This window comes from Cygnus olor, chromosome 1, assembly GCF_009769625.2.
Source record: "Cygnus olor isolate bCygOlo1 chromosome 1, bCygOlo1.pri.v2, whole genome shotgun sequence".
NCBI lineage: Eukaryota > Metazoa > Chordata > Aves > Anseriformes > Anatidae > Cygnus > Cygnus olor.
In genome coordinates, this window is record NC_049169.1 from 58,249,817 (window position 1) to 58,266,166 (window position 16,350).

General features: G+C 42.5%; 1 long non-coding RNA gene across 2 annotated transcripts in view; it reads right to left on the bottom strand.

The window, feature by feature from the left end:
- Positions 1 to 4,691: 4,691 nt before the first annotated feature.
- The window catches only part of LOC121071621, a 44,301-nt gene continuing 32,642 nt past the window's right edge, over positions 4,692 to 16,350 (bottom strand). Inside the window, exons 3-4 of one of the 2 annotated variants that reach the window (XR_005820724.1) lie at positions 5,147 to 7,964; positions 4,692 to 5,046 (exon numbers count right to left, since the gene is read on the bottom strand). This is a non-coding gene — a long non-coding RNA (uncharacterized LOC121071621). Of the gene's footprint in view, positions 7,965 to 16,350 lie in introns of both variants that reach the window. The other variant, XR_005820723.1, reaches the window with a different exon arrangement.

A 16,350-nucleotide genomic window follows, 5' to 3' on the forward strand; every position in this document is an offset into this window, starting at 1 on the left:
AACACAGTACTCGAGGTGCGGCCTCACCAGAGCCGAGTACAGGGCGACAATCACTTCCCTAGACCTGCTGGCCACACTGCTGCTTATACAAGCCAGGATGCTGTTGGCCTTCTTGGCCACCTGAGCACACTGCTGTCTCATATTCAGCCGACTATCAACCAATACTCCCAGGTCCTCTGCCAGGCAGCTTTCCAACCACTCATCTCCCAGTCCGTAGCTCTGCTTGGGGTTGTTGCGCCCCAGGGGCAGGACCCGGCACTTGGCCTTGTTGAACTTCATACAGTTGGCCTCAGCCCATCGGTCCAGCCTATCCAGATCCTCCTGCAGAGCCTTCCTACCCTCAAGCAGATCGACACATGCACCTAACTTGGTGTCATCTGCAAACTTACTGAGGGTGCACTCAATCCCCTCATCCAGATCATCGATAAAGATATTAAAGAGGACCGACCCCAGTACTGAGCCCTGGGGGACGCCACTAGTGACCGGCCTCCAACTGGATTTGACTCCATTCATCACAACTCTTTGGGCCCGGCTACCCAGCCAGTTTTTAACCCAACGAAGCGTACGCCAGTCCAAGCCACGAGTAGCCAGTTTGTTGAGGAGAATGTTGTGGGAAACAGTGTCAAAAGCCTTACTGAAATCAAGGTAGACCACATCCACAGCCTTTCCCTCATCCACTAAGCATGTCACTTTGTCATAGAAGGAGATCAGGTTCGTCAAGCAGGACCTGCCTTTCATAAACCCATGCTGACTGGGCCTGATCGCATGGTTGCCCTGTAAGTGCCGCATGATGACACTCAAGATAATCTACTCCATGAGCTTCCCTGGCAAGGAAAGCCAGTGTCCCTGTGTCCCACCACAATGCTTCTGGTCCTGCTGGAGGGAAAGCTCATTTCCCCGGGAAGAGGAGCAGGGAAGGATGTACCGAGGTGGATGGGGGGAAAGATGTGCAGATGCTACCACAGGCGTGCAGGACACCACAAAATCAGAAGGAAAATACAGACCTCTGCACAGCCCCCCCCAGACTGTACCTCTGGGGAAGCCAGTGGCCACCAGGCAGAGTCACAGCTGGCAGTAACACAAATTACTCTGAGACCACTTGTCCATTGCTGGGGCTGCTGGGGATATGACACAACTCATCTAGATATGACATGACTCATCTAGAAAATACATACTGCGTTCATTTTCTCTTCTGTTCTGCTAACTGCTGCACAATCAATAGATCAACTGCCTCATTACTGCTTGCTAGACGTGCCAAAGCTTTGCTTTTCCCTGTGTTGGATCATGCTCCTCTGGATTTTGTTCCCTACTTTTTTTGCAAACTGCAACTACTTGTTTTCTAGGGCACATTTTTTCATGCCACTATAATTCACAAATCTCACAGTCTGGTGAGGTTCAGGCTCTCTATGACACAATTCAAAGCTAACTGCCTCATTCTTAGTTGTATTCTTCTCTACTGCTAGAGAGGTGTAGATTTTTTAGGAAGAAATTGCCTTTTTTTTTTTTTCCCCTAAATCAGTGAGACCTCTTTAAAAACCTGGGGTTAGACATTCCAGCATGAATTATTGTGCAATGATCAAGGAAGGGTGGAGATATAAATATCATAAAGTACAAATTCATCACTGAATCTGGAGCACATCCACAAATTTAAAAGCCGACGGGACACTCAGAGTAGAGATAAACACAGATGGACAACAACATTGCCAGAGAGAGGGATTAGACAGGACCCTCGAGTGACGTTAGGGAATGGTCAGATCAAGGCAATGGATTTTACTCCCACAAACTTCCTCGTTTCCCACCTCTTCCAGTAAGACGAGGCAAGAAATTTCTTACCCCCCACTAAGCATTCTTGCAGCAAAGACCATTTAAGGGTGCAGTCAGTATGTCCTGCCTGGGTTTGTGCTTCTGACATCTCCATCTTTAGAAAACTGACCACTCCGTGACCTTCCTGTGCTCTTCCCACTTGCTGTGTTGTCAGTCAGCTATGGGCAATGTCAAAATTTCCTTTGTGAACTCTGTCCTAATTCCCTTGACTATCCTGGTTTGCTGTGTGTCCTCTTCTAAAACAATTCAGCTCCCTGAACCACACGTGCATAAGCTTGCTTCTTGGAATAAATGTTTCACTGCATACAGACACAACACATGGAAAAACGAAATTCTTCTTCTAAAGAAAAGGTTGTTTGGTGGCAACTCTACCTGGATAGCACCCTCCAACAACAACAAAGACACATCACATTGCTCCCTCTTCTTCCTTGCTTCTCCCTGGGGACTTTGAATTCACTGTGTGCTTCAAAATGTAGAAGGTAAGCTCTAATTTATGAGACAGCCCGTTCCCTCCACATTTCTCTTCTTTGCTTTCAATACCCATCCAGTCAGACAACTACTACCAGCATCTCTATCGCAAGTGTTCACTGCCCTATCAACGGGGAGTGATGCCTCCATCTAACAGTCAACACCTTACACCAGCAAGGCACTAGCTGATGTTCTGTAAGGTAAGCTTTGAACTGGTATAAGCAACTCTCACTCCCATTTCTGTATGTAGCATTCACTCACAATGAATGTAGTAGCCTAAAAAGTATCCTGTACAAGTCAGAAAAATTTTCAGCATATAGTTTTTGACTTTGCAATGCACATCCCTATATTTAGACACAAGGAACAATGGCTCAAAAGTTACAAAAACTAATGTAATTTTGAAAGTGAAACCCTTAGGATGATTTTTAAAGTTTTGCTTGCATTATCTTGGAAAAGCAGCAATCCTCGTCCAAGAAGATCAGCCATAAGCAAGTGGTGACCTTAACACAGCAGTCAACTCTGATGCTTTGGATAGTCACGCCTAAAAGTCATTTGTTATCCTGAGCCAAGTCAGCCTTATTGCTGGAGTCCCCACCATTAGCTACTATTTCTTCTTCAGAGTTTTTCACTTTCTGGGTATTTTTTAATATACTTTAGTTGAGGATGCAAACAAATGCTGCAGCTGCTGGTTCCCATTCACTTCAGGGATCACAAGCAACCGATGCACGTTGCCCTGGCATGCTGAGATTGTCCTGGTGGCTGCCTCCCGAAGGCCTGATTCCCATTTAAAGTAGGGTCTGATTCCCTTTTATGGTCCTATAAAGCAGCAATGGAACAGAGCCTCTGCAGGAAGAAATGGGTGTTAAACAAACAGAAAACACCTATTTGTCAGGTAGCTAACCCAAGACATTATAGTCATTTATAAAAACGTGTTATTTTTCTACAGTCATCCAGGAATGTTGTTAATAGCTCCTCACTGTGGTGCCAAGAGACACTTTTTGAAGGGATTTAATGCCCAATTCATTGCAAATCTGATCGTTGTTTTTGCCTGTTCCCCAGCCAGCAGCTATGAACAAAACAGACTTTGAAGGCTGCAGCATTATTAATCTGAGATTTACTACAGTAAGAGAGAGAGAAGGAAATAAATCCCTTCTCCAGCACTGCTAGCTCAGTGTAATGGCCCAAGAATGGCAAGCTAAACATTACTCCAAAATTATCAGGCTTCATTTCTCATGACAGATAGCAAGCAGCAGATTGCATTTTATCTTTTTAAGCTGAGTTGACTGCAAGCAAGGAATGCACAGCATGCCATGGCCCTCCGCTCCATCTGCGGAGCCTCTTCCAGCAGCAGCTCTGTATCATGATGCAATATTTAGCACTTTGTTCTTCTAGTGCTCAGGACGAAGATATATTCGGAGCAAGCCAGTCCCCTGGAAATAAAATAAAAATTAGGAAACAACCTGAAGAAGTTTCCTTTTGCAAGCCTACAAAGCATATGCCTTTTGTTGATTCTGGAGGAGAATGCAGGGCTTGGTTAGGGAAAGCGCTTCAAAAAATATATCATCAACGTATCTCTTGAACTCAGCTTCGATCAGCTTCTTTTACTGTCCAGCAAAGCAATTGGTAACCACTAAAACATGCGGAATGATGTCATGTGGTACTGCGAGGATCAGCCCCGAGTACAGGATGGTCAGATGCCTTTAGAGTGAAGACACTCCTCTCTGTCAAAGGCATATCAGAGGAATGACAGGCCCACACTTTACGGGTGCCTAAAGGCTTTGCAAGTGGTCAAAGTCACCAGGGATAAAAGGGCATCTTAATTTCTGGTGAATAACTCTCCTTTATCATCATGTTCAGGGTTGTATGATGATAAATTGTCTTCTTTTTTTTTTTTTTCCCAGTTTTATTTATTTCTCTCCTGATAGAAAAGTTGCCTAAACAACAACAACAACAAAAAAACACAAACAAACAAAAAAATCACTTCTATATTTTTGCATTATTCTTGCCAATCTGATACTTCAGATCCTAGAAAAAGAAAACAAGTAGCAAACTGAGTTTAACACTGAAATATGGGGGAAGGTTGTGGTAGGGGGAGCATCCACGCACAGATTATAATTAGATCAGTTTGAAAACCGAGGATTGGAAAAGAGTTCAATTAGCATGAAAATTAATTGAGTTGCTCAAAGGCTTGAAAAATAAGATTTATCTTTTAAAAATATTTATGTTAATTGTTAGTCTCCGTAGAAGTTGCAGCATATTTATCAGGAAATTTCAAATGAGTTCAAATATTCAAAAAGCATAGAAATTCATGTCTAGGGGAAACAAATAACAATGCATTATTATATTAACAGCTCATAAACTATCACATTAGGAAAACAAACAAACAAAAATAAGCAACCTTCATTCAGGTCTCTTTTATTTGCATATTATTCCTTACTGGGTTTTTTCCTACATCATAAACTTAGGCTAGGTACGTTGGAAATCACTAAGTGCAAATGACAGTGCAGCAAAACCATCCATCGTGGGCAGCACTGGAGGGCCTGTCCTAGGCGTGCAGCATCAACACCTTGAAGGTGCATCAGTCCTGGACTGATCCCCCCGGACTCAGTACATAAGGAAGGTGTCACCGGAGTCATTGCTCTCCATGGCTGTACTTCAGGTGGGTGGCAGCATGCACTCATTACACACTTGGGTTTAGGTGTCCACTTCTTTGTCCAAGGCACCTGCCACACCACCCAGATGTCTCTTAGGATGCTGCAAGAAAAACAGCAGCCTGTTATGGAAAGGAGCAAACTGCTCTTGTAGCCCATTGGTTTGGAAGTTGTGGTGGTTTAATCTCTTCTTCATATCTTACCTGACCAGCAAGACAGAGGCGTCTCTCGTTGCATTGTTTCTAAAGAAAGGGATAATTGAGTTCATGTAGCATCCAAATACAGCTTTACTGTTATTTCTCAGCAGAACTCAGGATGAAGCTCCTATCAGTTGATAAGGCTGTCATCGTGCCCATCAAAATATGCAAACATCCACATGCCTCAAAGGGAGACTACAGGGGCAGGGCTGCAGTGCGCAAGGTCTGGGTTGGAAAATTTGCTCATTGTCCCACACTTCTAAGTTTCTTTGATGCTTCTCAAGGGCTAAGTGCCATTTCTGCAAGCAAAGCCTATGTATTTCCTCTTCTTTATTCATGCATTTTTGGAAAATATTATGCAGAAATTATTCACCTATTTCACATAACAATCTCTTTGTGTTGCAGAAGGAGTTTAATGAAATAAAAGAGAATTATGGGGTAGAAGAATGGCACTGCAGTCTCCACTCTATCAGTAATGTGCTGTTATTGCAAGAACGCTTGGGGTTATATTTTTTCTGCGCTGGACTAATAGATTGTGTTTTAATCTTTGCAAGTCCAGTTGTTTAGATACCATTTGGAAAGCTGCGGAGAAAATGTTCTTTTCATAAAAACAGTCCAATTCTTCTGTAAATATCTGTTGTCATATTTATCCTTTTGGAATTAAATTCTTTTTTTTTTTTTTTTTTTACTTATTATTATTAAACTTGCTACCAGAGGAAGCAATAGTTGCAAGAACTGTTTAAATAGGTACCATTTGTAAATATAAACAGTTTCAGATTTTTATTTTTTTTTTGCCTGAAAGCTTAAGTGGTTTCATAATTTCTGGTATTGTTTTGTGAGTGTCGTTATACAGAAATAGGCTAATGCATGCTGAACCTACATGTAAGCAGTGGAGAAGGGGGAGGAGTGGAGTTGTTTTTAAAAAGACCTGGAGATCCAAATGGGAGGCTGTGAACACAAATGAATTACACGTATGTGAGCTGCAAAAGGGAGTCTTTCTCCACATTTGGAAAGGACAAGAAATATCAGGCTGTGCTGTGATCTCACCATTCAGAGCTGTAAATCCAGGAAGAAAAAACCATCAGCAGACCATAGTTTGAATCAGGATATGAGCCTTCAGTGAACATGACAAGGTAGATATCTTCACTGCAGGTTAGTGGTGTTCATCAGACACTGTGACAGAGATTCCTTTGAATTTTTACTGCTACTTAATGTCTACTTACAGGGAACATAAAGATAAATCACTTAAGGATAAATCACTCACAAAGGAAAAAAAAAAAAAAAAGTGAAGAAAGAATCAGAAACAAAGGGCAAATGAGAGAAAACTCGTTTGCTAAGTGATGGACTGGGCTCTACCCTCGTGCATACCATCCTGCTCCTTACCACTTCATTCAGAGCAAGCCTCTGCGCTGCATCCCTCCCCTGCTACTGCAGCCACAGCCCTCTCTCCCTCTTGACTTGAAGCAAAGGAGAGACAGTTGAAATAACCTGCGTCTCCAAAGACGGGCGGACACAGCAGCAGCGGGCCCAGCCTGCCATTCACCCGGGCACCCAGAGAGATCTGGTTTTCCAGAGAAAGGTTTTTTTGAATGGCTCACACATCCCAGAGCGATAGCATCTAAATTATCCCTTCAAACTACATGGAAGAAATAAGCAGAAACAAGAAGACCCTGCTGAGGTCCCAACAAATTTGTGAAGCTTTCCTCCAATACTGTTTTGGGGTATCTCTGCTCTCAGCAAATGTCCCAGCAACCCGGTGTGAACATGCAGGTAAGTAACACCCTGCTTTTCACTTTTTTTCTCAGGCAAATTGTCAAGAGGCACCCATCATAGCCACTGTTTTGGAAAAGTGTCTGTGATGGTGTAACCATGTCACAAGACTGGTCTCCAGGGAATTTCCAGCTTGTCTGAAAGATATTTCTTTGTGTGGGCTTTGCTGTCTTGCCTGGCATCATCTTCCCCCTCCATCGAGTCCTTAAAAGACGATTGCTGTTTGAAGAATGACTTCAGCCTCATGGGATCAGATGCTGTGGGTAGTCACACAATGCGATGCAAAGTCTCTGAGGTAAATGATAGCACAGCGAGCAGGGAAATGGGAAATCAGGCCCATGTGGCTTTCATGATTTTTTTTGGTTTTGCTGCCTTGTAAAAAAAAAAAAAAAAAAAGAAGAAGGCGCTCCCAGAATTCACAAAGGGAACTGAAATGGTATCGGACTACTCTTCATTCATGAGCCCAGATTTCACATAACATTGATTTACTCCACACTTTTTTTTCTTTTTTTTTTTTTTTTTGGTGGCACACAGAATAGTAACTACCAATAAAACTCCTGAGTTCACTGTTTCATCACTTCAGACGCAGTGCTGGAGCTGGCCACTGACTGTTCAGCTCTGTTGTTCCCAAGCTGCATTTGATAACATTTCATGGGAAGAAGCTCTGGATGTTCATTTGTCTCCAGGTTCCAACTTGCATATTTTATTATAATCCAGTTATCTGAACAGAGCTGTTTCATCTCTCCCTGTTATGTAGTCACAAATCTGCTTCCTCCAAGCTGCTAAGTTACAGCAAACTCCTGATACAGCCTGCAGTTCCTTTGAGCTCCGAGTGCCAAATGCTGTGGTTCAAAAAGATTAAAACCAGAAATGAAACCTGATTGTTGTTCCATGCATCTGCTTTAAATTGGTTATTCTGTTTATTTTAGAGAATTCAGCTGGTGCAATGAAAAAGCAAGCATCCATTCTGCAGAGGAAATCTTGCTACATTGGGCTTTACATTCAGCTTTTATTTACCCTTCTTTTTTGGAGCATCACTGAAATCTTGTCTTCACTGCAAAATTAACAGGGTTAACAATTAGCACATGTTATTAAATTAAATGCTACCTCTACATTAAATCAGTGGTGTTCTAGCAGTGGTCATCTGGGCCAGGATACCACTCATTTCAGTATCACTCATCAGCAGCCCCTTCGTGCCTTCCAACAGCTTTTCCTGTGAGCCCAGCACAAGTAGATATGTTCTCCCACACTGTACTAGGCAAGAATTAATAGCAAGATTCAGCTTTTCCAGACTTTAGACTGAGAGGGTAAGCCCCAGAGGTGCCAGGGGCCATGCTCTGAATGGGAGGGGACACCTCATGGCTTGGCCTAAGGTGGCACTCAGGATGGTTGAGATGGAGAGGAGAGACTCAAGGGTGGGCAACATAGTTAATGCTGTCAGGGACCCCGGGAGAGATCTTCCACCTATGTCAGCCGCATTTCCTTATTCAGGCAACCCTTCCACAAATCAGGAAAATGGGATAAATAGTCCTATCAAGAACCAAAATAAAGCTTCGTATCATTTAATCTCACTTGAATGGTCTGCAAATCTTGACCAGCCTTCAGCAGAAGGATTAATCCCACCCCCATCACTTGTTCTTGTGGAAGCTGAGATATTAGCTTACCACAACTGCTTTTGGGCTGGGATCCTTGGACCACATTGACAGTTCACAACTGGTCTAGTGGGAGGGAGGGAGGGACGGAGGAACGGAGGGAGGCTGGAACTGGATGGTCTTTAAGGTCCCTTCCAGCCTGAGCCTTTCTGTGATTCTATGATTCTATGTATAAGCTATATATAAACCAATTTACAAATACTTTAAGAAAAAAGCAGTGTACACCTTTGCATTAAAAAGTCCTAGGACAAAGATATTGGCTGTTTGTGTTTACAAGCTGTGCAACAAGTTTCAGCAAGTGAAACACTGGCTTTTATTTTTAAAGCAAATGGACAATGCAAGCTTGTGGCAAGCTGCAGTAGTCTGCTTGAACCTGCGTAATGTATGTGGATTTGACATCCAATTACATCCTGGGGCATTCTGGGAATGGAAATAACGTTTCTGGTGCCAGGCCAGGTTAAATGCATCTGGCATAATAGACCCTGCAGATGCTCAGTTGGACAGATGCAGAAAACTTGATGTTATCCTATTTTCAGATGCCAAAGAGAGCTTATTCTGTTCTTACAAAGCGAGGACATAAGAGACATGATGAGGAAGTGGTTTACCGCAACAAAGGCATTCATGGCTTGTAACGCCCTCCCAATTACAAGGAGCAGACAATTGTTCATCATAAATGTTAGAGAGAGAAAGCTAAAAGAGGAGAATAAGCAGCTTGCCATGAACAGGAATAAAAAGGCTGTATGTGAAGACGAGCACTCGCATAGGCTGATGCACATCTGGCACAACTCTGCTGTAATCATGGAGTTAGCCCACGCTTGCCCCCATGCACGCAACAGCTGCACCCGACCCCAAATGTCTCCCCCTGTAATTGTGGCAAGTACTGCCTCACCCAAACCACTCTTTTGTTCTCCCCAAACACTGGGCTTCCTGGCTTTCCAAACTAATCTCTGCTTAAAAGTCACAACGATGAAGATTATACCCTTCCCTCTCTCTTCTGCCACGCAGTTTATTTGCCTGTGGACTTCCTAAGAGGGAAAGATCAGCAAAGATGCAACTTCCAGCTACACTGAGGAGTCGTCTTCTCCTGCTTGCATCCTGCTGAAGGCCATGTTTGCCCCAGGACTGAGTGATCACTTTCCCTGATTTTGTCCTGCTGTTACTTTCAGCATTAAACCAGACGACACAACTGTGAATCAGGCTCCTTAACCTGGGCTTTCTACAAGGCAGGGTGGAGGGACATGAGGACGGATTAAGCATAAAGAAGGCCCAAAACCACAGTGTTTTCAAACTCCTTCAGCCAAAGGAGTACCACTGGGGAAACAAATAAACAAAGCAACAGCAACAACAACAAAAAAGAAACCCTGTGGTTTTAGTGAGCATTTATGGGCCTCTTTGTGAAAGTGGCTTTCTAGACATGTCCAAGTGGCAACCAATGAGACTTGTTTTGTGTGGCTTTTCACTCAACTTTGGTAGATAAAACTGATATTCTCCACTTCTCATTTGGGTGTTTTTGGCTGAGACACGCAGGGTATGTTATGTTAGGGAGTGCACCACCTTCAAAACACACAACAGAAAAACCTCAGAGAGCTTCCATCTGCCCAGAGTCTTGCGTGACCATAGCTGCATTATGAAATAGCATTAATAATATCTTCCTACTGTATCTTACCACAAAGCTTTGTGACCGCTGAAAAACACATGTGGGAAATGATGGAGGTGTATCCAAAACAGAGCAGAGACAAAGGGCATTGAGCTGGGTGTCACCCAGAAACTGCAGTTGCTTTTTAGCAACCCTAATGAGTAGACTTCTCCCATCCCAAGGAAAAGATTTTTTTATTTTTTTTAACCAAATCAAATGGAATCCTATTAATCACCATCCGCAATTAGATGAAAAACAGTGATTTCACTCATTTAGTATCTTTACCTTAACGAAGCTACTGAGCAGTGACTAGAGCACTAACAAAGCCACTTATTTCTATCATATTTCCTGTCTCAGGGTTGTCTGATGAGGAAACTCCAAAGACATACGGAAAATTTACACTTCGCTTAGTGCAGCACCTGAGGACAACACCAAAGCAAAGGAACCTTTATATTTGCCCAGAATCCCAAATCCTTTCCACTGTATGGAAAAGGCAGGGTTGTGAACACTCGGTCTCAGCCAGGTACCCACTGGCACAAGACAGCAACTGTATTGCTGCACTAATCTGCACAGGTCATCAAAGAAATAAATCTCACTGTTTAAACTCATATCAGAGTCAGAGGCACTGTAGACAGGGAGATCAATATAGCAACGTATCAGCAAGGAACTGGCTGCTACTAAGATATGTTCCTGGTAAATGAGTGCCCTATCTCCAGTTAGCATGAAAATATGGTCAAACATTTCTAAAAAAAATAATCCATTTTTCTTAGCCAGTTGATCAGAAAGTTGGTATTTTCAGTCCAAGACAAAGCCATGACTCAGAAGCCATGAATCAAATGACTAACCACAAGAGATAAATTGGGTATGATCTTCCCTAGCTCAGCCATGCCAAAGAACTTCTTAGCTTAATAACACTGGTTGACACTGGCACTATCCCAGTGGTTCCCAGCGTTTCCTTATTAATGTGAATGTTTTCGACTCAGCACTTCCACGGTTTCATAAACATCGAAGGCTGACATCATTTAAACTGTAAAAAGCATTTATAAGCATTAAAGCTCAATAGCAAATCTAACCTGAGGCTTGAGCTAAGCCTTGATTTATGCACCAAAGGTTTCTACTAACCAGGCTATGAAATACCTTCTGCGCAAAACTGAATTTCTCATTTGCTCCTTGCTCTGTAATACAACAAGTTAAATCCCTGGAACCAAATCCTCAACTTCTTGGTCTGAGCTGTTCAGTTTGGGTCTATTTCCAGTCATTCTGTCACAAATGTAGCATAATTCACTTATCGTTCTGAAGACATTTAGACTAAGGGCAGCTTTCACAAAGCAAATCTTCCAGGTCATTGCTGACACAACTACTCCAAGCAATGTCTGCTACCCATCCTTTATGTTTTGAGATATGGGATAGAACCAGACAAGACAGATTTCATGGTAACATCACCTCTGTCACAAAGGATCATGCACACCACCTACTATGCCCAGAGCATTAAGCCAGCATTTGTTTGAAAGCAAAGTCAGCTTTACTCCTTCCCCTGTAAGAGCTGCAAAGAGAAAACGGTCCCTCAATATTAACCATGTAGGTCATCTGCAGTGACCACCCTACTCCATGCCCCTCTGTTACAGAGAGCTCATTTTGGTGACTGGAAATCTTTATCCAGCCCAAACTGAAAACTCTACCTGGTCCTTCCGATGAGTAAAAATGGCCCTGTGGTTAAGAAATCCTAGCTTACAGCTTTTCATTATGAATACATCTTCACTGGAGCCTCATAAAGTTCATTTAACTAAACTTGCCAAGTTTGACTCAGCGATTTTGTTACTATATCCCTTATCAGCCACAAGAGAAAAAAATGTTCCTGCAAGAACAATATCTACTTGACATAGGTTTCTTTAAAAGTGTTCAAAGGGTATGCGTGATACTAACAATTCAGCATAAATAGACAGGTACAAGTTAACTGACTAGAACAGGAATAAGCAAAAATAATGTATGTTTGGGGATAGCATGGAGACCCTGGGGAAGGAATAAAGGAAAAAAGCAAAGAAAAGATCAAAATAAAAAGATCTGATGCAGATATTTGCTGATGAGCACAGCTCTATAATGACAAACTTTCCAGCACATCGCTTTCATTCTTTGCTACAGACAAGGTACAGCAGTGCTCTCTGTACAGAAAGCCTTTGCTGTTATTCTTCAAAATACAGAGAGTGAAAGGAATAGGCCTGCAGCCTTTTTGGTAGCAGTGTAAAACCTGAAAGTGTGACCTATGGTGAAAAGTCCCAAAAGTCAGTGAAAATTTTGTGCCGGGAGGTTTGGGTTGCTTTGAGAGCCCCGCAAAAGATGCTATTTCAAGTTTCTGGCACTAGGCTGTCACTCTCCACTGTGCTAATGCACAGAGAGCTGCAATCCTGATGTAAAAAATGCTGTGATGTTGGTTCTCCCTCACTACATAGTATGTGGACAAAGCTGTGAATCCCCTGGCCTGGCATGTGTACTCCGAACACCCAACCACCAGTGGAAAGCCTATGGTACCCCCAAACTTTTTCTTTTCTATATTTTATGTCTCCTCTTGCAGCATCCCACCCACACCCTCCTGCTACAGAAAAACTCATTAAACTAGAACCTTGAAATAGAAAGGTTCCCCACATCTGAACCAGATGTGTAGCGAACAAATGGCGATACAGAGGGACCAGATTTTCTCTCTGTAATGTGAAACAATCATCCCCAGCACATCCTGATCTGTCCTTCAGCAAGTGAGCAAGCACCAGGCAGGGAAGATGGAGGTGGGGTGGGGGAAGTGGACAGTGCTGAACCAATCGGAGCCCATGCTTCCACGGCATGCCTGAAGGGGACGAATGAAAGAGTATACCTCAAACGAAGAATGAGCAAATAGTCCAGAAAGTCTTGATCTATTATGGAGAGGGGCCTGCTGACTAATGGAAAAGGAATGCACAATCAGGTTTTGTCAGGTTCGACTCCATCAATCTTTCCGCTGCAGGTTCTGTCTCTCAGATGTGATATGCAGGGCTGGCCACAAAACAAGAATTTTATTTCACAATTCAGAAGGAAAAAAAAAAAGGGGGGGGAGCTTTTCGAATCTGTTTTCATTAAGCACCAGAACAAAGCCACCGTGCTTCCAAACCCTTCACACATAAGACCACAGAGGCAAGAGAAGAGGAGGCCAAGCAGCAAAGAAGTCAGTGCCTGGGTTATTCCCCTTGGAAGGGAAGGCCTGGCTCCCAGCTCCCAAACACTGTTGGACAGAAGAGGGACAGCAATTTGGACACCCCTGCTAGAAGGTCAGGGACAGTCAGGTTTTCTCCCCACACAAACTGCTCTAGTTAACTCTCTCTCACCCTCTGCCCCCATCTCCTTGGAGCCTCTCCACTCCATATAAATAATTACATATGAACCGAGCTAGAGAGAATGAGAGCATGCAGTCCAGTGGTTAGGAAGTTCCCTGGAGATAAAAGGAAGCTGCAGCTTCAAGTTCTTGCTCCGTCTGATTTGAAGCTGATTTCAATTAAGTATTCATTGGACAAAAGAGAAATGGCCCTTATAGCTTGGCGGTCAGGGAACTGCTCCAAATCAGAGCAAGGACGTGAACCTGGGGATGTACTTCCCCGGGAAGCCTCCTAACCCCTGGCAGATCGATTGGCTCTTACACATGACGCACGAGTGGGAGGAAGGCTGAAGCACTCAGCCAGGTCTGGGGGAGCTTCCTCTTTGTGGGGCTTTGCTCCGAAAGGAAACCCCTTCGGAGGGCGGGAGTCCAGATGGTATGCTAGAGTCATCATGCGAACTGATGTACAAGCATGCCCCTTCCCCTCAGCCCCATCATGCAGGCCCTCACACAGGCTCTCTCCCACCAGGATATGAGGAAGCTGAGAGGTTGACATCAGGCATCTCCAGAGTAGGACTCGTTCTCTCCTTTCCCACAATTCCCCTACCAACTTAAGAAGGCTTTCTGCTGATGTTACAGTTGAAACATATATTCTCTCAACAAGTTCCAGAGAAGCATCATTTCCAGGTGGAAAAGTTGATCTTGGTATATCCTGGACTATATGGGGTATATCCAACACTAGTAAAGAACAGTAAAATTATCAATCATAGCGTGGGAAATGGAGAAATACTTGACAAATGTTTCTGTTTCAGATTCAGAAGGAAGCAGAATGATATATTCAGAGCCTAACTTAATACTTACTGTTCCACTGGCAATTAGGGATGATGTTAAACAGCAGTCATTAATAACATTTGTAAACCTGCAGGACTTGATTACAGTCCTGGTGAAGATTGCCAGCTTGGCTGACAGAAGTAGCTGCAAAAAGGAAAAATATTTAGACCTTTTAAGGTGTATAACTCACTCCCACATAACAATCCATTAATGTTAAATGGCTTAAAAGCTGGTTAATGAATGGATTTCTGAAAGTAATTTTAGCAGAACAGCTATCATTCAGGGAGGCTGGAATGTAGGAGGGCTCTATTCTTGGTGCCAACTACTGCTATCAATGACATCTATACCAACAGTGCAGACAAAAACAACAACAAATGTGGTAGGAACAAAACCAAAACCACTGTGGTAGAAGTTTTAGACAGCATAAAGGGGATATAGGGTGATAAAAATGATGTGGGGAACAAGTCTACTATAAGGATTAATTCCTTGACAATTGCAGTACTCACATTTTCAGAACCAAATGCAAGCTCATATATCTTGCAACAAAGGCTTTATGTCACCCTTTTAGCTATGAACCAGCAACTCAGATACAATTAACTTTGAAACAACTTCATGCACACATTAGATAATCAGTTGAACATGGCCCTCCAGAGCAATTCCAATCTTTAGATAAATAAGCAGGGGAGTTTGAAAGAGTCGGTATATAGCTCTAGCGAGAATATTGCTGAAATAACGCTTGCAGTTCTGGCATCCAAACTTTACAAAGTGTATTCAAAATTTGGAAAGCGTTCAGAAAAGAGCTACAGGAATGACCTGTGGTCTGGAAAATGAGACTGAGACTAAGGAAGTTTAATCTGATTTATCCCAGAGAAGTCTAAGATGTAATATGATCACAGCTCATAGATACCTGGATGGTAGAGTAACTAGCATAACTGTGAGAGAGATTTTTAACTGTAGGTGTCATATATAGCGTAAAAGGCATAATGAAATCCACTAGGTAGAATCCAAAGCTGGACAAACTCCAAGTAGAAACAGGGCATGAATTTTCTTTAAAATGTGAAGGGTGCAATAATTGAATATGAAGAACCAAATTCTCTATCCCATGCAGTCTCAAGAAAAGGCTAAAAAGCTGTCCATTACCATGGACAGAAAAAATCATGAGGTGCTGCAGTGAAGTTTGCAGATGTTTCATACAGGAGGTCGGACTAATGGCCAAAACCTATTCTGGTTTCAAAAATCTCTGAATGTGTGGTTATAATTGTCTCATTTTTCTCTTCCTAGTGCAGGATGGTAGCTGACTTTACTACAAAAATTCCTAAGTCAGTACTGGACAGTCTGGGGACATAATTATGTACAGAGAACACCGTTAAATATCCACTGCTAAAATAACTTTTAAGGAGTTTTAGCTCTATGACTGCAATCTAAATAAGGGTTCCTGCTACATGCTGCAAAACTGCATCACTTATCTTCTTGTAATAACATAGAGATGTTGGAATTTCAGAATATTAACTCCAGAGTGAACTATACTGATTCTGAGTTTCTGCACCAGTTAGTAAGAAGCTTTACATTTTTCTTTAAACCAAAAGAAGGCTACAAGAAATAGCACAGGGAAGAGAGAAAAATATATATATATATTTTTAAAGAGGAATATTGCTCTAGCTTTTGGAACATTCCTTCACACTGCCACTGAGCATTTTATAATGCCAACAACCATGTCAATAAGTCAACTGAGATTCAAGGCAACTCATAGATCTGTTATTCACTTTTCATTTCATAGGCCATATAGACACTATCTAGTATTACCATTCCAAGACTCTTATCACTTCACAGTAGGAGAAGATCCAATTTTATGTAGGAGATGGCTATATCCTTTAAGGTTGTGCAGACAAAAGTTACTTAAAATGGACAATGATGCAAAATTATTTCCATAAAATCAGCAACAAGAGAAAATTTACCTGAGCATGGATTTCAGTAGGAATTCTGT